The sequence below is a fragment of the Castanea sativa genome, chromosome 11 (genome assembly GCF_040712315.1).
Source record: "Castanea sativa cultivar Marrone di Chiusa Pesio chromosome 11, ASM4071231v1".
In the NCBI taxonomy this organism is placed as follows: Eukaryota; Viridiplantae; Streptophyta; class Magnoliopsida; order Fagales; family Fagaceae; genus Castanea; species Castanea sativa.
The window spans coordinates 47,013,269-47,038,355 of NC_134023.1; the positions used below are offsets into that span (position 1 = coordinate 47,013,269).

The 25,087-nt window shown below is 32.2% G+C and overlaps 2 pseudogenes; both read left to right on the forward strand.

The window, feature by feature from the left end:
* LOC142616604 (uncharacterized) overlaps positions 1-25,087 on the forward strand; it is an 84,664-nt pseudogene that overhangs the window by 46,530 nt on the left and 13,047 nt on the right.
* LOC142614922 (disease resistance protein RML1A-like) lies at positions 13,754-21,864 on the forward strand (annotated as a pseudogene).

The window sequence follows — 25,087 nt, forward strand, 5'->3', positions numbered from 1 at the left end:
AGGAATGCTTTTAAGCCAATTCATTCAAGATATGTTTAAAACCATTTGTCTGGTTTTGAGAAAAGAAGATTGTCTTGAATAATCATGTTCTTATTTTTATATAGGGGGCAAGGGAAGGGCTGTAGTTGAATCAATGAATTCCCATAGGAGGGGTTGATACCTAGCCACTAGTTGAATCAGCATGGTTGGCTCAGGTGTTCTCATGTTGAGATATGGTGCTTAAGGCTACCTAATACAGATGCATTTGTGACTGCTTTAAAAGCAAAGCAAAAGTACACACCAAGAATTAGCATTTGATTGTGCAATAGAAGTTGTAAGCAACACGTGCTTTATCATTTGGATACAGTTTATTGCATTTGAATGGCTCTTAAGTTTTTTGTAATTCTTGTTTAGATGGTGGAAATTGTACTAGGTCCTCATAAATGAATGATTTTCTCATCATCATTCAGATGATCTTTCTTGCTTGTCTTACAAATTCTATATGGGCCATTTATTTTTTTAAAGGAATATCATGGATCAACTATTTATAAATGGGACCATGATGGGTTTGCCTTATTTAATGGCATGGAATCTATTTGAGTGTTTGATTTTAATGTTTCTGGTATTGAGGAAAAAAAATGAAAGTAAAGAATCTGATTTTAGCAGTTCAAACAAGTTTCTTTGCTGATTTATAGCTGGATTGATGGTGTGGATCTTTCAATTTCATCCAATTCTGACACAAAAAATCATTTCAGATTTCTTTGGGTAATCCTGTCTATGACCTTCATTTGGCATCCTGATGGCAAAGTAATGTTTACCATGTTGGTTGATTTTTTTTTTGAAAGGATTATGATGTATTTAATTTTGGTGTTTCATGTTTTTCTTTTTCCTTTATGGTCTATTCATTAGAAGAAGATTGTAAAGTATTTAAGATTGTAGTAATTTGTTATGTCTCTCCCTTTATGTATTTAATTTTGTTTCCCTTGGAGGACTTGGTGAGGATTATAAAGTATTTGAGTTTGGTATATTATATTTTTAGATTTTCTTTCTTAAGTTTTTGAACTTTTCCCTCCCATTTGTGTGAAATGAAGTAAGCAGAAGGCTCTTTGGTCAAAGTGAGAGAAACTCTTATGAGATATTAACGAATTATACAAAAATTGCATTTTTTATTCTTATATTTCAAGAATAAAGTAGATATCATCTTTATTCCATTATATATTGTCCTTTAAAATTGTTATTGTTGATGACTGACATGAATGTATATTCTTTTGTTTATAATTGATGGATAAACATATCGGATAGTAGAGAAAGAGTGATAGAACAAGTCACAAGGGGTCCTTTACCATTTTATACTACCATTCAAAGGAGATTTTTTTATTCCCATGGTCAATATAATAAACCCTGATATAGATTGCCATGCCTCTCTTCCATGTAGAATTTGAATTTCTATACATAACCAAAGTTAAGGGAATCTTGATGTTCAATGTTTAGTGCCAATAACTTGCTGGCCGGTTGGAACTTTGTATCATACATGTTCCCCTACAGGAGAGGCTAAATGAAATTGTGCAGTACTGCCCTTTCTCCACATAGCTTAGCAGTACCTTGTGGCAGAGAGTGGAAAAGTTGAAATGGCAGCTACTTGTGGGAATGGTGGTTGGGTATGATATTTTTAGCGTAGGGGTAGAGTTGCTGATTGATGTAGGCATAAAAGCATGGGTATGATGTAGAGTGGTAAATTTTTATTCATGATTTTTAACGTCCCTTAATGCTTGTGGAATGGGTATCAAATACCGGAGGAGAAGAAGTTTGATTTTGAATACTGTTATGTGCAGATTAGTTTGGGGTTCTGAAATTTTCCATCTTTAGTGCAGAGAAATAGGACATTCTTGGAGGTCTAATAAGAAGAAGATATTGTGCACTCCATCAAATTGTAAGTCAAGAGTCAAGACCTGTGTGGTTGCTAGAGGGAGGTTCAAGAACTATTGTTCTTTATAGAGCTTTATGTTGTGTTTACTTGACTCTTTTTTTGGATAAAAGGTTCTTAATTCTTAGTGATAATCTTTGTTTTGGCAGTCATAAGTTTGCCGCAATTTGCTTGCCTTTGGGCTTAGATTCTTGTAACAGATGGCTGTTTGTTGTGTTCCTTGCCAATCAAAGCACAAATTTGGTTGGTTGTGCTTTTAAACCAAACAGGTCTGTGCTAGTGCAGGCCACCTTCTATTAGTCATGTTTTGTAAGGTCTTTTTAAATAATCTTTGATAAATTGGAAGGTTTTCTTTTTTCTTTTTTTGAAGGGCCTCAGATAAAGTTGCAGTTAGTATTTGTACAGTTAAACAAGTTGGTAAACAATGAGATGCACCTATGTCTTGGAGTGGTTTTCACTTGTTACTGTCTAATCATTGTATACCTATGACATTTCAACATTTTTTTTTTTTTTTAAGATTTAATCACTCCACCAAGAATATGATTACTGCTACTTTGCATTCAAACAGTGAATGGTTTTTAAGTAAAATTGAAAATTTGTAGTTTCTGGATAGTGGATTTTGTATCTGTTTTTAATAATAATTGTAGTTTAAGAACTTTTTATTTCTTCTGGTGAGATACTCTCTTGATATCATCCCTCTTAGTCCAAATTACATCATCCACAATGGCCTGCCTTTTGGAACCAAAAGTTTCTCCTCTACCAACATGTTCTTATTGCCCCAAAAAGGAATAAATTTCATTAAATTACTAGATTATGTACATCATCTTATTCATAATTCCAAAGATATGTTAATTTGGAGATCTGATAAGGCATGTGTGTACTATTAAATCCAGTTGTCACTTATTCTTTTCAAAGCTCTCCCTCATGAATTGAATCTCTTCTCCCTCATCAAATGTGTAGCTTCTTGGCACTACTAATATAAATAAAGTTAGTTTGTCCTAATTTTCCATTTTTTCTTTTCAAAGCCTTGGTAAATAGTCTGCTTCTTGGTAATGTTCCTTTTATCTTACCCTCTCTTCGTGGAGAAGCCTTGGTAAAGGATTCTAATTTGCCCAAACAAGCTCTATAGCAACTGAAGAAGACACATGACATTGGGAGACAATTATACAATAGGAAGCCAACAGGGTATTAGTTTAGTTATGGGGTTCTTTTTGAGCAGCCAAAGCAAGGCCTCCTAGCTGGTAGCCGCCCCGTGGGGGCGGCTGAATACACAATCATTTATGGTAGCATAGAACACCATGCTCAAAATTTTTGAGATGGGAATAATTTCCTCAATGTTGCAAAGCAGAGTCCAATGAGCAATAGTGTGGGTTTAGGAATTACACTTTCTGACTACATGTAAAGCTTGCCAACAATAGCATAAAATTGATGCTAAGTCCCATATTAACATCGCTAGGGCACATAAGACAAAAAAGTTTGACATAAGTTAATTGACTGAGAATTCTTAGACTTATAACAAATAACCCATCTCAAAATAATGTGATTATATTGGAATATATAATATATATTATGTAAGTAAACTTCTACAGGATTTTGTTGTAAGCTTTTTTTTACTTTTTTTGCAAGGAAACATATTGCATTAATGGAAACTTTTGAAAATTTAATGTAATCATGCCAAGATGATTTTTAATATGTTATACATATAGTGAGATATGAATCAGGAGTTTTAACAAAAAATCACAGTGCGAAAAAATCAAGAAAATATTTTTATTAGAACATGAAAATGAATCTTTATTATTTCTTGAAAGCTAACATTATTTTGCTGGGTGGAGAAGAATGAGCAATTTATAAGTGGTGTTTCTATATTTTTGGACTCTGCTCCTACATATGCATTTTGATCCACATCACAACTTTATCCTATGGGGGCAGCTTACACTACCTGGAATTGCAACTTTCATTGGTCACTGTTGCAGATACACAATTGCTCAGCCAACACTGTTGGATTATCTAAATGGTGGTAGCTCTAGTCAATCTGAAATATCTGAGGGTAGACTTGCCTCCTTTACAGATAGAATCTTATACATTTCCATATTTGGTTTTTATATCGGAATCACTTCAGTTATGTTGAGCTTCAGACTCATGTTATGACATGTTGCAGCTGAAACCACTTCAGTCATACCTGCTTTTTGGGTCCCAGCTTCAGGTACATGGTTCTTCCAAATCCTTGACTCTCTGAGCCTTGTTAAAGATTCTCAGTTTCAAGAATTGATTGTGATGCTGCTGCTGCTGGTATTGGCAGCTGAAGCCAATGTGCCAAAATGAGCTGCAGGAATCATTCCTGGTGCTTGGGTCTTGAGAGAGAACATAAGACATCAACAGCTGGGCCAAAAGGATTTGGGGGTCATTAACACCTGGTCCTGAACTTGAGCCCAAGGAAGTTGATGGAGAATTGATGTTAGGTTGGTACACTCAGCTTCTAAGCTCTGATGGAGCAATGAAATTAGAAGTTAGAATAATATAAAGTGCTTGAAGGGCACTGCTTCTCCTGGACAAGGGCACGGTGGCCATGAAACCGCTTTAGATTTCCACTGGTGCTTTTTACCAGTCAAATGACTATTAAAAACAATTTGTGAGTCACACTTGACATTGCACAACTCGCATATTAAAGTAACCAACTGTTTTGGTTTGGGGGGCTCAACTGGCCTTCTTGATCCTCCATAAGTTCTCATATACTTACCCCCTCGGCCCCCTCTCATCTTTCGCTTCAATCCACGACCTCGAGCTGCAAAGTGATTCTGAGGCTTACCCTCAGGTTCAACAGCTAAAACTTCAGAATTCCCTACTGCCTCTTTCTGCTGCTCAGTTTCCTTTATATTGTCATCAGAAACAGTTTCAGAGTTTAGATTTTCTGAAGGGGTTTGGTTTTCAAATTCCTCAACTTTTTCCTGCTGAACAGTTTCTGGTTTCAATTCAGAATTGGGCATTTGCACATTCTGCAGTCCGGTTATGACTTTGTTGACTTTCTGCAACTCCTCATGTACCTGCAAATTCTTTTATGTCGCTTACCATTCTTATGCTGCTCTAGGATTTTCAGAGTGTTGCAGTCAACCCTACAAAGTTCACACCATGCCGTTCGGGGAGGTGGCCAGATAAATGGAGCACCAGGCACTTGTGCCGCTACAGGTAATTGTGCCTGCCCAGAAACTGATGCTGAAGGTGGTGGCATTATAGCAGCTCCACCTTCAACTGGTGCAGATGCAGTAGCTGTAGTTATTGCAGCTCCACCTGGTTCAACCGGGTGATGACAGATGGCCTTGTTCTTGAGAAATAAAAATAATAAAATAATTAATTAACAAAAAAATATTTTCAAAATTATGAGAAACATGCGGGCATTCTTGCAAAGCAGCCATGAAGCTTTTTAAGGCAGTATCATTAAGGTCATTCCTATAAGTACTTAGCAATGCAATGGCAATTACAGAAACATAACCAGGATCGCCATCCTCTAAGAGACCTTAAGCTCTAATTTCCAGGAAACTAAGCACCTAGAACTGCCTTTCAAGCCACAGCTAAATACAGATATAAAAAATAAAATAAAACAATTCTTATTTTGTATTTGCAAACACTGCCTTTTTTAAATGCCCGCTTAGTCCTTACTTACCATACATCCCTATTATGTCTGACATGACAACTTTGTTGAGTTAAAAGGAGAATATGGAACTATGCACACACAGACACAAACCCTGGATGTATATATACATGCATTCATCTGTATTTATACTCTCTCACACACACACAAAAGAAAACCTTATCTCTCTTGACTTTTTAGATAGGATTGAGGAAAAGGGCATTTATTGACAAAAAGATATTCACTCATTACACTTGACACAAGGTCCTGGTTGTATGGTTTAATTGTTTCTTCAAAAACTAGAATTTTAATGAATAAAAGATCCACCAGACAATTATTTCATCCATTGAGATTAACATTTTTAGCATCACCAAGATGTAAGTTGATCTAAAATTTTTTTTTGGTAATTCTCATCAAGGGCCCTGAAAACAGGGTACTTGAGTCCCAAACAGATAACGAAGCACCTGGTTACAAACGGAACTGCAGTAAAGAATCATAACAGACACAGGGACAATTAAGATGAAACTATCCCTCCCTTACTTAACCGTAAGATGCAACAAGTAATTCAGTTGAAAATACCAGACAGTTCAGCTGAGGAACAAGCACAAAAGTGGCCCAATAAAATTTCAATTATGAGCTAGAAACTAAATCAAATGATAACAATCAAAGTGAGTCGACAAAATGACAACGCATTAATTTGGGAAAGAAAAATCACTTGAATAGAAAAGCACATCAGCAAAGGATGACAACTTGTCCACACGAGCTCTAAAGCAACCAGCAAAGACCGGCCATTATGCTTCAATAATATGGCACTGAAAGCTATAGCCATAATTGCTTAGTAAGCTGATTGAGGGACGCAATTGTCTTTATCTGGTCACTTAAAGGGTTTTCTGGCCAAGTTTCATAAGTATATGTTTCGGAAGTTTTTAATGTCAAAGCTGAGAATTTAATACCTATCGGCTATCAGCCTGTCGTCCCAATGATATTCCCATTAGAGCCAGAGGCAGCACAGCAATATATTCACTTAACAGAATGCAAAAATGCCAGAGCCAGACTGCCAGAGACATGTTGACTCTCAAGTCTCAAGGCTCAATATTTGACACATTAATCTGTTCTCACTCTCTCTCAAACTCTCTTGATCGGCCCTCTCTTAATTGATTGACAGGCCAGCTATCAGATCATCTTCATAAGTGCTTAGAATATAACATTTGATCACTCATCAGATGAAGTTTCATCTTTGTTGGCTGGGACTCTGGTCACCAGTTTACTGTCTTCTTCATTTCTCTAATGCTCTGCTTTGGTCTAAAATCTTTGGACTTTGGTCAACTCTCTTATGATTTCATGGTTTGACAGAAGTAATCTCGTATAATTTCCTCTTGTCAGCTTTGTCATTAAACACGATTGCTCCCAAGGCCAGCAAATATATTACTTAATGAGTATCAATCTATTTCTTAGCTAATTTTCATTACTTTTAAATTTTTAGTTCTTACTTATTTAAAAAAGTATCTTCTTAAAAGTTTAGAGTGAAGAGGAGCAATCCTTTGGAAGAAGGATCTACTTAAAGATTGCCGGTCACTTCTTCTCACGTTCTTGCCAAACACAATAGATGACTTTTATAAAATTTATTAAAGAGAAATGCTAGGTACAACATATTTTCTCTACAAATCTTTGGTAGTTTGTTGTTATTGGTTTTAATTTAAACTTCTACTAAAATTTTTTTTTTTTTCCCCCCACCAATAATAATTAATGATAACTTACCTATTATAATTTATTGTAAAAATATTATGAAAATATTGTGAACATAAATTTCTCTTTATTATTTGAAAAGTTAGTAAAGGGTAAAAGAACTTACCTGATATTCAATGGTAAGAGGCTCCCAACAATAATGGACAAATTTGGTGTGGGTGCTATGCAAAATGTTCCATTTATCTTTATATCCAATTGAAGCCATGACTCATGACTCAAGTCATGAGTCAATAAATAGCTTCCACGAAGTTAAGGTTTTATTCTATTATTTCCATATAAATTTAAAAATGACTTTTGCATATAAAGTTATCCCTGTTTTTGTTTCTTTCTCACTTGAACATCAATGAAAAATACAAGTTGTCATCCCAACCTTCAACATGTTGAATTAAATGGTCACTACCGTGGAAGAAAAATTGATCTAATTATTTGTTGCTTTCTTACTTTATCTTTATTGCTTTCTCACTTTATTTTTATTGCATGTAGAGTCATGCCGTGTAAGAAAAATTTATCAATTTCTTATTAAATTTAATGCACCGAGTGATTATCATTCTTTTTTTAAAAAAATTATAATTACTATTAAATAAATCAATAAGAAAGAGAGCTTGATGGGCCTAATCACTTTTATTTTTCAGTCCTAAAAGCTATCAACCTTACAAAATCAACCCATCCGACTTATAAAAGTAGCCTACGACAAATAAAATTATTTCACGTAATTCTTTATATTTTTTTCATATTAAGAATGAAATTTGTGACACTTTACTGATTGCACCATTGATTTGCATCTTTTAATAAACTAGTGTCTTGCATTGTATTAAAAAATTGGTTTTTATGATTTTTTTTTTCATACTTTGGTCTCGTATTCACATTAGTTCATGAAAAAATTTCTATCTATTTTAACAAATAAACCTACTTTTTTATTTTTTTTTTCATATTCACTTTTCGAAATACCTGTAATCAAATTATCTACTTTACACTACATTTTTTTTAAATATTAATTTTTCTTGATTTTTTTAGTAGTTTCTCTTTCTTCACAAATAACAACTATCATCTACTTTCTTCCTTCATCCTTGGCATATGTAAAGAAAGACTGAAAAGCTAAATATAATATGAATAGTGCTAGTATAAATTTACACGAATATTGTAGCAATAATATATTTTTACACAATTTTGTATAGTCTAATGTGAGTGAATTTTGGACTTGGTTGGCTAAAATGTGATAAATTTTCTATTATACAACAAGCACTAATGCAAGTGCTTTGAGACTCTAAATCCTAGTTTCCTCTCTACATGAGAGTGACACATGACATCTTACTATTGTTGGTTCAATGAAGTTTGTATCCAAATTGTGTCCTGTGACTAACATTATACGTGGATGATTTTATTAATCACCATGTAGTGAGTTGAAAGAATTTTCCTTCAAACTAATTGAAGGTAAACTTTTTTTCTTTACTATTTTGGGTATTACATGCCTTTTTTTGGAGATAAAATATGTTTTGATGTTATGGCATGAGAATTTATCTATTGTCTTGAGATTTTTTGTAGACTATTCATAGAACCATTACAAACCCATACGATGCGTGGGCATATATAATTATTTTGTGATAATGGTATAATGTCTAATTTGTTCTCTCTAAAAATGAAACAATTTCTATAAGTATTTTTCATTGCTCTATTTCTACAAATATAACATTCTATTATTTAATATTTGGGTGCGTTTGATTGATTTTTTTTAAAGATGGTCCATATTCTTTTAAGTACTATTATAGTGTGTTATGTTTTACTAATTTGTTTTTTGTAGAACTAAACTTTCTAAGTTTCAAATATATTATACAAATTTCTTCATCTCTTAAAGAGATTATCATGATAATCGAAACTAACCACAAAATTATAATATTATCTTAACTAAAATTAAAATTAAACTAAAGGCATTGAAGATAGACAATATAATAATTTATTACTCACACAATTTATAGGTACATTTAAATATATAACCATGTATATTTTATTTGAATATAAACTCAAATCTCCACTTTCAAAATAACTAAATATTAATCCAAACTAAAATCAACATAAATTATAAGAGGGAAAGAGGGGAGCTATGATGAAGACTTAAAAAATACAACACAAAATGTTTCAACACAAAGTAGAATTATAAATAATAAATAAATAAAATTTCATCAACATGAGGGTTAAGTCTATAGTTAGTAAAATACGGTATGCATATATTATGGTAAACATACAAACGGGTATAATTTGGTATCTTTCAGTAAAAGTGTGTTTAAAAAATTCAGCATAAAAATACGGAGATAGAAAAATAAATATTATGCGTGTAGTATGGGCATTAACCGTTTGTTTTTTAAAAGTTTGCGTAAAAAATATGAAAATATTTATCATATAAATACAGTATGTGTGTATATATAATATATACATATATATATACACACTCAATTACTCACTTACAATTATTATTGTGGTGTACTATTGAGGGGATGAAGCATGGCAATAGGTTGTGGGAGCTTTTGATGTTTAACTTTTTGTGAGTTTCACAATTTAATAAAGAGTAATGTTAAATGCACAAATAATTTTACATCTTTACAAACTGTTGATGTGAGATTGTGATAAATTCTTACGGGTTCTTATTTGGGTCTGCTATAATATGATATTTTTATTTAATAATAACCACTTATCATACCAGCAATTTGTAAAAAAAATTATAAAATAGCTTATAGCATTAGCATTTTGCTTTAATAAAATAAAGAATATTTTCCACAATAATTTGATAATAAATATTAAGTGTCAGGCTGTTAATGATAAATAAAAAAAGTGATATAACTTATAAACTCTAAATAGAAATTAGTAATAATTTACCGCTTAGGCTTTTTTGTAAAATTGTTATAAAAATATTATTTATTGTAATACTGATTTAAAATAATAATAAATAATAAAAAAAGTTAAAGCTAATTCTTTGTGTTTGAGATTATTTTAATCTTCTATATGTGTGGTTTCTCACTTTCAGTCTTTGACAGCAACATGTTTGCATTAATTTTGTTTAACTTAAAAATTTAAAAAAAAAAAGGATTCACTAACTTTTGAATAGAATATATATATATATATATATATAAATATATATATATATATAATTTAAATACTACTAATAGTCATTTTTATATTTGATTAACTCTTTAAATAATTTTTTAAGGATATTATTAAGTATAAAATGTAAATTATACATTTTTTTTATAATTGTAAAACACTTTTTTTTACAATTCATTTCTTCTAGACTCTTTAATTTTTGTACTTAATAACTTACTTGGATGAATATTTATGATGTGGTCTCACATTTGATTCTAAAGTTAATAAATAAAACTTTTTAAGAATAAATAATTTAGGTCACATGACACAAAATTGGAACTCTAATTTAGAATTCTAATCTTAGTTTCTCTCAGCTTCACATATTGTGAGGTTCCGAGGACCCAAGAACCCGAAGACCCGAGGAAAGGAAGGCCGACATGCATTAAGCAAGATGAAGTAAAGGAGTAAGGGAAGTTACCTGGAGATACCCGAAGATGAAGTGGCATGGGCGCTGCTGACATAAGGGTTACAAATATCCAAAGGTGGCAGGCTAATTTAGAGGGTTGCATTAAATGCCCGGCAACAACCATTCTGGTCGCATTAATTAGAAGGTACCAACTCAATCCGTTGCATTAATGTAGATATGACCTGAACAGTGCTGAACGCAAAGTTAGAACTCTGCTCCATTACCGACAGACAGGTGTCAGGGGGAAAAACATAGTAGATTGTGAGGTGTAAGGCCACGATGAAAGGAACAAATGATATAAATAAGAGTTAGGACACTACGGAGAGGGGACTTTTGTGGTTGGACCCTCTCTACCAAATATATTGTATAAGGATCTTTGATCAAGAAACTTGCAGTAGGCGTTTTAACGAGTTTGTGAATATTAGCATGTAACTCCATGCAAATGCATGGATGTATTTAAAAAAAATTATTACAAAAATGTAAATAATTAGTCAAATTATTTATTTATTTTTAAAGTATGTAACACACGCATTCATGCATACATATAAGTTCATTTAAAATTAAAAACAGTTTTTATCATAAAATATAGAAAATTAGTCAAAAAAAATTTAATGTAAACATAATTAGTCACATATTAAAATTCTTACCTAAATTTAATACTACTTATATTTAATTTCTTCTAATTTTTAATAAGATAGAACGTGCGGTGATTTTTGTTATATGGTGATTTTTATTTTATTTATTTTTGAGAAACATGAGGTGATTTTTTTTGATAATTATTTTATAGTTTGCTCTCAGTAAGTCACTTGACACAAAGATTAAAAAACTCAAATAGACACATGGCAATAGCTTAAATAGATAATTATAGTGTAATCCCCATATAAATTTTGATACATGATGCAAAATTGGATTATAAGTTCAAATTTTAATTCAATTTTCTCTAAACTTTACCTATTAATATATATATGTGTGTGTGTGTGTGTGTGTTATAAATTTGAATTTTTTTTAGTTGTATGATTTTTTTTTTTATGGCTTATTATATTGAACTGCTCATTTTTTACATTAAATTAACTGATTTAGCACAAAAATTTAAATTAGATGGGACATCTGATGCAAAATTAAATTTTAATTGAAATTTAGTTTTTATACTAAATTAACTCATTTGGCACAAAATTCTAAAATTTAAATTAGATGAGGCACGTGAGACAAATTTATATTCGAATTGAATTTCAATTTGAAATTTAATTGAATAGTCTCTCTAATTTACCTATAATATATATATATATATATATATATATATATATATAGATGACTTATAAATTTGAATTTTTTTTAGTTATATGATATGTTTTTTATGGTTTATTATATTGAACTCATTATTTTCTACACTAAATTAACTAGTTTGACACAAATTAAAAAATTTAGATTAGATGAGACACCTGACACAAAATTAAACTCTAAGTGAAATTCAATTTTTACACTAAATTAACTCACTTGGCATAAAATTCTAAAATTTAAATTAGACGAGACACATGGAGGAAAATTAGACTCTAATTGAATTCAAATTTGAAATTTAATTGACTTTATCTATTATTATATATATAGATATATAGATTGCATCAATCCAGCTAAATTTCTTCGTCTATTTTATACTAAAAACCTCTTCTTCTTTTTTTTTTTTTTTTTTTTTTTTTTTTTTTTTTATACTGTTGCTTTTCTAAAATACTTAGAGCACTCACAGCAGTGGTAGTATATTGGTATATTTTAGCTTCTCAACCACCAAAAAGTGTGCTCTAGCAGTGGAGCTATAGCAAAAAATTTTTGCTTCCAGCTACAGTACACATCTAAAGATAGATGTGTACTGTAGCTCAAAGGTTAAAAAAAAAAAAATTATTTTATTAAATTTCTATCTCTTCTATCCTTTAAAAAATATTTTTTCTTCTTTCTTTTTCGTTCTCTCTGGCTTCTCTTCTTTCATCGTTTTTCCTTTTTTTTTTTTTCCTCCCTTATCTACTCTCTGCTTCGCCGTCGATTCTTGCTGAATCGTCGAGCTTCGCCGCCGATAAGGTCTGGATCGTCAAGCCTCGCCGCCGATAAGGTCTGGATCGTCGAGCCTCACCGCCGATAAGGTTTGGATCGTCGACCTTCATCGCCGACCCATCTCGCCCAGTCCTCCATTTCATCGCCGATCCTCATTCTCATCGCCCACGTCACTGTCCCATGCCGCCGACCCATCTTGTCCAGTCCTCCGTCTCACTGTTGACCTGTTCGTGGGTTTCTCTGTGGCTGTGTTGGTGTGGTGGTTTTTCTCTGTGATTTGTGTGGGTTTGTTGGTGTGGGTTTCTTTGTAATTTGTGTAATGGTTTTTGGCTAATTTGGATTTTTGGCAGTGGTTGTGGGTGGTTATTGGCTTGTTAGTTTTTGTTGGATGGTTGTGGGCGGTTGATCTTGGTTGGTTGGCAGTGGTGGTGGATCGGTTTGTGGTGTTTTTTTGTTTTGTGAGATGTATTATTTTATTGTAGTAGAAATATTATTTTATTGTGATGTTTATGTTATTTTATTGTGTTGAAAGTTAAAATAGATCCACTGCTGTAGCATGTTTTGTAAAGTGAATAGGTAAAATAAATAAAGTAACTTTTTGTGGAGCTAAATTGCTAAAATTTTAGCTCCACTGCTGTGGATGCTCTTAAGTCAGTTTATCTATTTTACCATTATCTCTATTTAAATAATAATAATTTTTTAATTTTTAATTATTATTTTATATTTTTGTTTTGTACCTATCTTATTATCTTTTCTTTTGTACTTACACCTTTTTCTCTGTTCTTATCTCATTTCTCAAAGACCTAGACCAAGCGTTGTCCTTCTTCAACTTCTTTCTTCTTCCTTTCATGGTATACTCCTCCTTCTTCCTTTCCTCATCGTCAAATCAACTCCCTCCACAAGCACCAATCTCCACCATAAGAATCACAAGAATCAAAACCCACCAGCACCGCAAGAATCAAAACCGACAAGTACGGACTTTGTCGACCCATAAACACCGATCTCTGCCACTAACACCGATCCACAAGCACCAAAACCCATTCCTGTCGACCCACAAGCACCGATCTTTGCCGCCAACAACAAGTAACAAGCATCTAGACCCATTTCTTATTTCATATTGTAGTGAGTGCTACTTCTCTTTTTCCCCATCAATTCCATATTTCCAGTTTGATTTTTTCTCTCTGAGATTCAATTCTAGTACACTTGTTGTAAATCATCATCCTTCTCAATCTTCAATCAACAGATCATATCAATGGCTTTCTTGACCAACAAAGGAGCCTCTGCTTCTTCTTCTACCTGCCGATGGAATTATGATGTCTTCTTGAGTTTTTAAGGCGAAGATACTTGTAAAAATTGTACAGGCCATTTATATAAGGCTTTGTGTGACCAGGGTTTTAACACCTTCATCGATAATGACCTTCAGAGGAGAGAAGAAATTCCAATGAAACTTCTTAAAGCCATTGAATCGTCAATGATTTCGATTGTTGTATTCTTTAAAAAATTTGCATCTTTTACTTTGTGTGTGAATGAACTTGTCAAAATTTTTGAGTAGAGGAGTAATGGCCAATTGGTTTTTCTAATTTTTTACAAAGTGAACCCGTCAGAAATACGTAAAAAAAATGGAGAATATGAGATCGCATTAGCTAAACATGAAGAAAAATTCAAAGATGACATAGAAAAGGTTCAAAAATAAAAGAAAACTTAATTGAAGCAGCTAATTTGTTTAGATTTCACTACAATGATGGGTATGTATTTAATTAATGACTATTTTGGAGTGCTTTTCTTAGTTACATACTTTTATTGTTTTTCTATTTATAAATTATGTTATCATTGTCGACATTGAAGATGGGGATGATGGTGGTGGTAGTGGAGTGAGAGGGTAGGGATGATGAATGTGAAGGGGAAGGCTTTTTTTTTTTAATTATTTTATTTTTAAAACTGGGTTGATGCCAAGGATCTTAGTCAATAAATTATCATATGACATAATACTCTTAGATAAGAAGACCACCAGGTATTGTTGATGAGCTCTTCTAAGAAAACTGAATAATTTTTTTATATTCTAAATACAAAGGTAGTTAAGCTATAAAGGTCAATAGTACAATTAGAATAATTCTAACTTGGATAATCTTATCAATTGTGACAACTCTGTGTTTCTATCATATTTTATTAGTTTTTGAGAAAGTATAATTATAATCACATGCACCTTCCTTTCTTGCCGAACTTTGGCATTTACATTTACCGTTCCCACCCCGTTAAGCAGTAACCCATCTCTATGGTCGCGATGTCTTGTGCCAATAATACATCACTAAGAACACTTCCTTTCAGCACCAAAAATTGGTCATCACTTTTATGTTAAAATCTTTCACGATTTTTCTATGTATCACACACTTCATCAATATGAGAATACCATTTTTTTTTATATATTAACAAATGAAAATTAAACAGATAAAATAATCAACAATCATATTATACGTACTTAACAAAAATTTCTTCCATCAAATTTCTTTTGTCCAATCCGCTTGCTATTCACACCTCTGTCACGTTGTGGTAGTAACAAGTTAGACAAAATATGTGGTGTAAGGTCCCAAATAAATTAGAAGATTGAATTGTATGATATTAGATTAGATTTCTAGTTACACTACTGTTAGTTCTTTTAAGAAATTCTCTTATTTTTTCATGAACGTTAAAAATACTTAGTATTTAAAAAAAAATTAGATTTATAGTTATTGTACCTAATAATAGGTAATATTTTATAGTCATCAGATAACTAAATTGAAAAATCAATGGGTTAAAACCCAAAAGTGCATCTATATGGTCTATAATTACTTGATCATGTAAATGTTTTATAATTTACTATTGGATGTTCAATGAATATTATGCTCAGAAAATATTTTTCATCGTGGGATTTAATAAGAAATAAATAATAATAATAATAATAAAGCAAATAAACAAATCAATAAGGAGAATTAACTATTAAGGTCCCTTTGCTTCTCTTTAAAAATAAAACGTCTTTTGCCTAAAAAGCTTGTAATTAAGGGGTGACAGCCATTAATCAATATAAGCACTAAAGAAAAAAAAACCTTTAATGAGCACTAAAAATTCCACCAGTATGACACCCCTCTTCAAATTGCTTTTAGTTTTACCTTTTAATTTTTAAGATGACTTATTAATTGCCTTAATGAATACAAAATTTAAAAGGAGTATATCATTACTTACAAATTACAATTATGTGTCCTATAATATAATTACAGGAAGCCTTATGCATTTTTGGTGAATTGGCTGTGAGTTTTTCTGTGCTTTAGTCCAGACTATCAGTCTTCTTTTTCTTTTATGATTTCGGTTGCACATTTTCTTTAAATTCGCTTTCATTACAGTTCACTTTCTCTTCCTCAAATAAACTATTGTTAACACAACAAATAAAAAAATAAAAAATAGAACAAAATTGTTGCCCTCAAATCTTCAACCCAGAGATGCCATCTATACCTCTTCATCTTATCCACCACTAATTATATTGTTTTCATCCCAATTTTCAGTTTTTCACAGCCTTATATCTCTTTTTCTCTCACAAATCGATTATTCATTTATGCTTTTCAATGTTGTATCTACCCATGAACATTCTAAATACAATCCACCCCATCATCCACAACAAATCATTTTGGTTTGGTATTGATTGTTCTCCACAAAATTAAGTCAGCAATATGATGATCTAATCTTTTTTTTCTTTTGATCTTTTTTCTTTTTCTTTTTTTAATTCTTGCATCCAGAATTTGTAAGTTGTTTATGTTGTTTTCTTTCTCTTATTATCCAATGTATTGACTTGTGTAATTGTTAACTAACTTTTGATTGTTGGAGCTGCTTTATTTGGCCATCATTGTTAATTGTTGAATTTCTCATTGTTAACTGACTTAAATTTGATAAAAAAAAAAAAGCTTCGGTGTTTCTTTTTATTTTGAACAAAATGTTGGATTTATAAATATTTCTAGAGCAAAATTGACATCATAGTAGTCTCAAAATCTTAAGTGTTACAACTTGCAATTTTGTTATTGTTGCATCCCAGTCTCAAAACCTCCATCAGATTTCTTGCTTCTCTTAGCTTTCTTGGTAAGCTAAGGTGAAATACTTAACACATGTGCTCCTGTAATAGGTATTTGATAGTCACTGATAAAGAACCTATGGTGATATACTTAACATAAGCTCCTAAAATGGGTATTTGGTAGTCACAGATAAAGTAGTGATTTTCGGTACAATTGCTTAAATGTTTGCTTATCCAAGTATTTTATGATACTCTTTAGTATTATTGGAGTGTTGTATATCTTTTATGGACTATCTTCTCAGGAGCTTGAACTAAAAAAAAAATGGAAAACAAATCATCTTATATTGGCTGTAAAACCTGCTATTTAGATGTCAATTTGTTATTATAAATATTAGAATTATTTTATTTTCCTTTGGGACGTACGAGACAAATGCAATCCAAGCAGTTAGCATGCAACATTGGAATATAAATCCTCAATCTAACTTTTTTTTTTCCCCATCAATCACAACTGGTCATGTATTCACTTAACTTTCCTTATAAAATAAACAAAGTTAAAAGAGAAAAAAAAATCTAATACATTTCATATCAAACGGATAGAGGATTTGTATTTGTAATATAGAATATTATTTCATATCACATTTGAATGTATAAATTTAAAACTTAAAAGTTTTTCCATGCATCGCATTGGTTAATCACTAGTATCATATATAATAGATGGAGAAGTTACAAAAGATGATGTGTCATTGTATTATGCATTGTCAAAGAGACATGTGTCACAATTATGTGTATCCACCAATTGTAGGGACCCAAATTTTATATTATATATTATGTACAAATAGATAGATGCTAGAAATAGAATAATTTTAATTCACATTATATTATATATTCAAATAAATTTTCTCTCAAAAAATAAAAATAATTCTAACAACTCTTCTTCTTTCATTTGTTAGAAACTTTTAAATGGTTTTGTGACCACTAAATGTCCAATTTTGAAAGTATATTAAAAAAAAATTATTTACCATATATTCTACTATTAAATTGTAGAAATTAAATAATTTAATGTTAATGTTACAATTCAAGAGTTTCTTCCATTTAATTTTTAGACAATTTTTACAAAATTTCCAAATCTCATTTTGTTCAAGTATTAGAAATGAGTTCCTAGTAAGTGGGTCGCCTCAATCCTCATCACGAAAGAGGAGTTTCTATCCAACTAGTTGCTAAAAGCCTAGATCTAATTTTAAATAGCAATAAGTTAATTGCAATGCACAAAACTAGACATATTGAATTTAGTACATCTTCAAAATTATATTTACAACTAATCCAACTCATTATGTCTTTCTTATGCTCTATGCTTTGCAGCTACACTGAATTTGAGTTTATCCAAAGAGTTATAAAAGAGATATAAAGTATTATATCAAATTATAAACCATTATCTGTTGCTCAACATCCAGTTAGAATAAATATTTGAGGAGAGGCCATAGAATTGCTTTTAGATATGGAGTCAATTGATGTTTTCATGGTAGGAATTTGTGGTTTTGGGGGAATAGGTAAGACGACGATCTCAAAATCTGTTTATAATAGAATTGCTCACCGTTTTGAAGGAAGCTGTTTTTTAGATAATGTTAGAGAAGGGTAAAAAATAAGTGGTGACATAATCAAACTACAAGAGACACTTCTTTCTAAGATCTTACATGCTAAAGATTTGAAGGTGTACAATGTTTCCGAAGGTACCAATTTGATAAAGGAAATACTTCATGGTAAAAAAGTTATTTTAATTCTTGATGATGTGAGTGACTCAACAGAGGTACATAATTTGCTTGGAGAATATAACTGGTTTGCTCCCGAAAGTAGAGTTATTATAACAACAAAAAACAAACAAGTACTAACCGATTTGGGAATTGATCATGGACGAATACACAAGGTTGAAGAATTGAGGCAATGTCAAGCTCATGAACTTTTCATAAAGCATACCTTCCGAACAGGTAAATGTGAGGAAGGTTATTCAGAACTTGCAAACAAGATTATACTTTATGCCAATGACCTACCATTAGCTTTACAAACAATTGGTTTTGATTTGTTTGGAAAGAGTATTCAAGAATGGAAAAATGCATTAGAAAAGTATGAAAACATTCCACATCAAAATATTCAAGAAAAACTCAAAATAAGTTATGATGGATTGGAAAAAACTGAAAAGGATATTTTTCTTGGTATTGCATGTTTTTTTAAGGGTAACGGAAAGGATTTTGTTTTAATTATATTACATTCTTGCGATTTATGTCTAGACGATGGTATTGGAAGGCTTATTGACAAGTGTCTTGTAACATCGGAACATGGTTGTTTGTCAATGCATGACTTGCTACAACAAATGGGTAGAAAAATCGTTCGACAAGAATCAGAAAAGCTTGAAAAACGTAGTAGGATATGGCGTTATAAGGATGCTCATAAGTTACTAACTAGAAATATGGTATGAATCCTTTGCTTCTCCATTTTTTTTCTATATATTTCTTTAATGGATTTTCCCTTTACAATAATGAACAAAATATAATTTTCTCAATATATGTTTTGTTTAAAGTTACAAAATCTTTAAACTTTTGTTGAAATATTCTATTATGAAGTGTGGCTAACTCTTTGTCCTAAGCAGGGATCAAAAAGAATTCGAGGTATAATGTTGCACTCACTTGAACCAACAGAGGTTTCATTGAACGCTAATGTTTTCAAGAGGATGAAAAATCTCAAATTTGTTATGGGCAATGTACGTATTGGTGAAGCACTTGAATATCTCCCAGATGAGTTAAGGATTCTTGAATGGCGTGAATCTCTATCCTTATCTTCCAAGTGTTGTCTTCCTCTAGAAATTGTTGTACTCAAGATGTCTAAGTCTAACATTATATTAGAGAATGCATTCAAGCAGGTATAAATATTAGTATTTATAAATTTTAATTTCTTTAAATGTTATTTTTAAAAGCTGTTGAAGTCTTGAAGATAAATTTTGTTTTTGTTTTTTGACTTTCTTTTTTTAAATTTTTCATAGGGGTTCCAGTATGAAAATTTGAAAATACTCCATCTAGTATCTTGTGAATTCATTACAAAATTACCTTACTTGTGCTGCCCAAACTTAGAGAACTTGGAGATTAAATATTGTAAAAATTTAATTGAGGTTGACAAGTCCTTTGGATTTCTTGAGAAGCTTAAAGAATGGAATCTCGAAAACTGTTCACAACTTCAAATTCTTCCAAGTACGCTCATGTTGAAATCTCTTGAACAACTTAAATTATCTCATTGCAGAAGGCTTGAGAAGTTCCCCGATATTCACCCAGAAATGAAATGTGTAAAGTATTTGGATTTGTTTGGTTGTGGTTTTAGAGAATTGCCTTCATCACTGTTGTATCTGACTGGACTTAACTCGTTAGGCCTAGGTGTCAGTAAGCTTACGAATTTTCTAGTTGGGGCCAATAACTTTTCGGGACCTACTGGGTTTCTGTGCTTGACAAAACTGGATCTTAGCAGTTCTCCTAAAGTTGAATTAGATTCTTGGATGCAGCCCGATTACTTCCCAGTATAGAGAAGTTTGTCTCTTTCTTCTACTGATATTGTTACCATCCCAGAAAGTATTAGTAGATTTACTACATTAGAACATCTTCACATTGAAGATTGCAAAAAGCTTCGGGAATTCCGAGACTTCCACATTCTATGAGAACTGTGTGTTCAACGAATTGCGATCAGCTGGAGACACAATCATCAAGCAGATTATTGAATCACGTATCTCTCTCTTTCTCTCTCTCTGAAGTTTAAGTTATAAAGAAACAATTTATGTTAAACTTCAATTTTTTACAGTTTGGAGCACTTCAATGGATTCTAGCAAATAGAGAAGCTGAAGCTGCAACATGCTTGGATTCCGAACGGCCAGAAATTGGGAGGGTTTGTCATCTAGAACTACCAGTAACTGAGATTCCAGAGTGGTTGAAATTCAACCATCATCGAAGTGTTGGAAATTCCTTATCATTCTTGGTCGGTCCGAAATTTTCATATTTGTTTGTTTGTATAGCTGTTCCATCGAAGCATGTGGACAACGATATAGTATCCATGTGTGAAGTTGACTTTTTTATCAATGGTAAAAGACAATTCACAGTGTGGAACTGGTGGGCGAATGGTAATTATGACCATGCATGGTTAATGCATGGGAAAGTGGATATATCAAATACATCTGAAGAGAATCGCATTGTGGTTAAGTTTAAAGGTCAAAATATTTCCCTACATAGGGTGAGGATTTATGCAGAATGCATCTGTTGTCCTCAGAAACCCGATATATCTCTTGCCTCATCTATGGATCAAAGTGCTTTCAACAATGGGGAAGAAGATCCAGGCCGTGTTGGAATCCGAGGCCGACTGCGAAGAAGAAACCATCGACCAACCCATGCTAGACGTCCCCAAAAACACTACCTGTCCAGCTTCAGATGGCTTCGAATTCGATTCCAACTCTGGAAACCAAGCTCCAAACCCAGGAGACGGCGAATTACCAATGAAGCTTCAATCCGCAATGCCTTTCTCAATGATGATACCGATGCTCCAAACCCCGGTTGGGTTTTTTCAGGTTGGCGGCGGGCTAAACATGTGACCATCCTTTACAATTACGTTTTTTCGGACACAAACACTACAACACTAATGCCTCTTAGCGAGCAAGAAGCTTTTCCGGAGGGTCCTCTCTAAAAATCTTATTTGTGATGGCAAACCAATGCCAATCTGTATCCACCATAAAAGAAGACAAAAACATGTTGATCCAACTTTGAAGAGAAGGTTTGACTCTTTCTATTTCTTTAAATTTAAAGGCTTATTCATGGGATTGTTGATCAAGTATATATTGTGTATCAAGTAAATACAAGAAGCATTTAATTTCTTTCTATTCATCATATCTGTCTGCTTGTAAGATTTTCTAAACTTCAATTTTACCAAATAACGAGTATGCTTGCTGATTCTTCGAAATTGAAATTCAAGTCAAGCACACAACTGTTCGATGAAATGCTTCTTCAGGATATTGAACCTGCTTGATTAGCTAACCTATGCTACTCATCGAGCCAATTGTTAAGGTTTTGTTTTTAATTTCTACAAAAATATTTCTATTTAATTACATATTTACTTATGCTTTTCCCCTGGGTTCTTAAATTTTTATATTGTTAATTGTCATAGATGTTTCTTTGCTTTTATTGATTTGCTGAATAATATTACTTAGATTGTTCATAAATTTATTGAAAGATAAATGACATTGGACAAGTATGCATTGAGCTGGCTACAAGGAGAAATGTATATTAAAATTTGCAATAAGCAATGGCCCCAAGAAGCCTTTTCTTCTGCAGAAACTGCCTTGAGAGTGGGGCTCACTTCTTCATATTATTCATATTTGATTGGTTGAGGTTGAGGGATTATTTAAGCACATGTTTCTATTTGCTTGTTTCTTTCTTTGTTAATTAGGAATATTTGAATTAATGATAATGTCAACGCCACAACTTTGTCAGTGTTGAGATAACAACTGTACCTACTGATAAAACATATTTATCCCTTAAGTGTTTGCGCTTACAAGTGAGTCTCTAAAGCTTTAAATTGAATTCTCAAAGTAGTTTTGAGTCATGCTGTTGCCATTGAAAAACAAGACAATCAGTAATTGATCGATTCAAAACCTTATTTTCTGATCAATTTGTTTTGGACTTGAATTTTTGAAGTTCACAAAGCAATTTCATTCAAATTTTTGAAGCAAGCAGGTTCTAAACTCTCTCTATCTTAGCTTGCATTCTCATTTTCTCATCTATATTATGTAATTGTTAGAGCTTGGATCTGTTGATTCTTTTTTCTTTACAACTTTAGAATCTCTATATTTGGCTGAGAATCTAAAAGCGCTCGGAGGATTTTGAATTCTGTGGTTTTTATTTGAATTTTTGCTTGAATAGAGTATCGAATTTGAAATGCTAAGCCAAAATTGGATGTGAGAAGAATAGGTTAGTGAAAATGAGGGCTTACATGTTATCTATTCTATGAACAATCCATGGAATTGTAAACCTGCTGTAATTTGATTTTTGGTGAGAATCCCATGTCCTTGGCTAAATCTTATAGGTGTAGAATTTATTGTTTATTGTATATGTTTAATGGGTGATATGTGATCAAGTTAAGAAATCTAGTTGTGACATCCAAAATTTCTGCCCTTAGCCTGTAAAAATGCTTCAAAATTTACATCAGTCAAGTACCAAACCAGAGTGGTATTACAGGGTTAAAACTTGATGCTGATCTTGGAAGATTTGTGAGAGATAAGAATCCAAATAATTATATATATCCTTCCAATATTTTCTTTTTCATTTGGCTTAGTGTCTACCTGTTGTTTTATGAATTACAGCTTTTATCATGATTATGGTTCTTTGAATTCTGTTGAAATTCAGCAGTGAAGAATTGAAGATGTCCACCCAGTTTCTTTGTACAAGATTGTCTCATGTCAATCTCAACAAACCTGAATGTCATATGGTAATGGTCCTGCCTTGTTTCATTCCTGCTCGTGTGCATGTGATGGACATCTACCTAGTTTAATGGAACTCATCAATTTTATGTTAGAAGGACTATAAAACTTTTTCAGTATTTTGGGCCACGTGCAAGCATGCACTTGCCACTAGTTTAGGAGGTGAAAAGGTCGGGTGGGCTGGGGTGTGGTTGGGGAAGGATCAGGTTTGAATCTTGCTTAGCAATAAAAACAAGCATAACTAGTATGTGGCTCTTTAATCTTCTAAATTACCAATACTTTGAATGATTCAATTATTATTGTTTAACAACTGAGAACCAGATCAAGTTTGTAGTTCTTTTCATTTGTCTTGTGTGTTGTTTATTTTATGAATTTTTTGAGCTATATATCTATGTTTTGTGAGTTTTTGCAGAAAATCCAGAGTAAATTTAGAAACAAATACTGTTTGCTAATAACATAACAAAAAGGCATCTTTTGTTTTGCACATAATGTCTTGTTGAAAAGTGACTAATATAACAATTGTGATTAAGGAGAAGTGGCCTACATATAATAGCCTTCACATGACCGAGTGAGCTCAGTTCTTGATCATTATATTTATACTCTTGAGGGTAGTAAATCTGCTTTAGTTAATTCTCAAGGAAAAGATTTGTTGATTAAATACTTTCTTGCTGATGGGGCCTTTGTGTCTTGATTTTTGTTAGTTAAGGCATTGACTGTTGATGGTGGAATGGAACATCCTGATTGTTGTTGCATGTTTGAGTTACCTAATTAGTTCTTCGTTGGGTTGGAACTTGGGACTGAGATTTTCTATGCTTTTTAAAGCTTAATTAAAGAGAGATTGTGTTTCAGCCTAATTCATTGCATAAAACTAATTAGTGTATCTACCTTCTTACTGACTATCCCAACCATTTTGCATAATTTGATGGAATTTGTAGGGAGCTACAGTAATGTTGACAGAATTGGGAAACTATACTTAAGCTTTCTCTGTTTCAGGACTTGACTAAGGTATTTTCATGCTTCCATGCTTGAAATTTTTATGAATTTTATCTACAATAAACTGGACTTGGTGCTTTAACTAAGCTTTAGTTTTTTCTGCTGATCTTTTGACTTTCGTGCACCATAGGTGAAACCAAGTGACCCTGATGTCTTCCATTTGCTTGGAGAAGTCAAATACGAATTCAAAGGTATGTGATTTACAGGTTGTCAGTTGTATGCATCTATGAGGATTATTCTTAAATCAAAATTGGTCAGGATGCGTATATAAAATTTGATGTCCATCCCAGCATCTTGCTTGATTATTTGAAGGATGCCATTCTTTTATCAAAATATACTTTGATAGATTAGTCTCTTTGTGACAAATGTATGCTTACTTGTTTAGTATCTTGCTCTTATTTGATGTATTTGTTCCTAGGGTTGTAGGTTATGAAATAATTGCATGGTGGATTTGCATGGGATAATATTTATTTTTAAAATGTCTTGTTGAGTTGTTTGTTAAGGTCCTAATCCATATAAGGTTTCTGAGTGTCTGATTCGAAAGAAGAATTTAGGAGGTTGAGAAGAGAAACCAGAAGAAGATGGAAAAGAACTAACTTCAGTCTTATTGCTTGCCAGTCTTTCATACATGTACCATTCCTATATATCCCCCTGATCCAGCTCACAAGTTGGTTCTAACTAATGAACTGCCTTAACAGTATATTTACAATTAA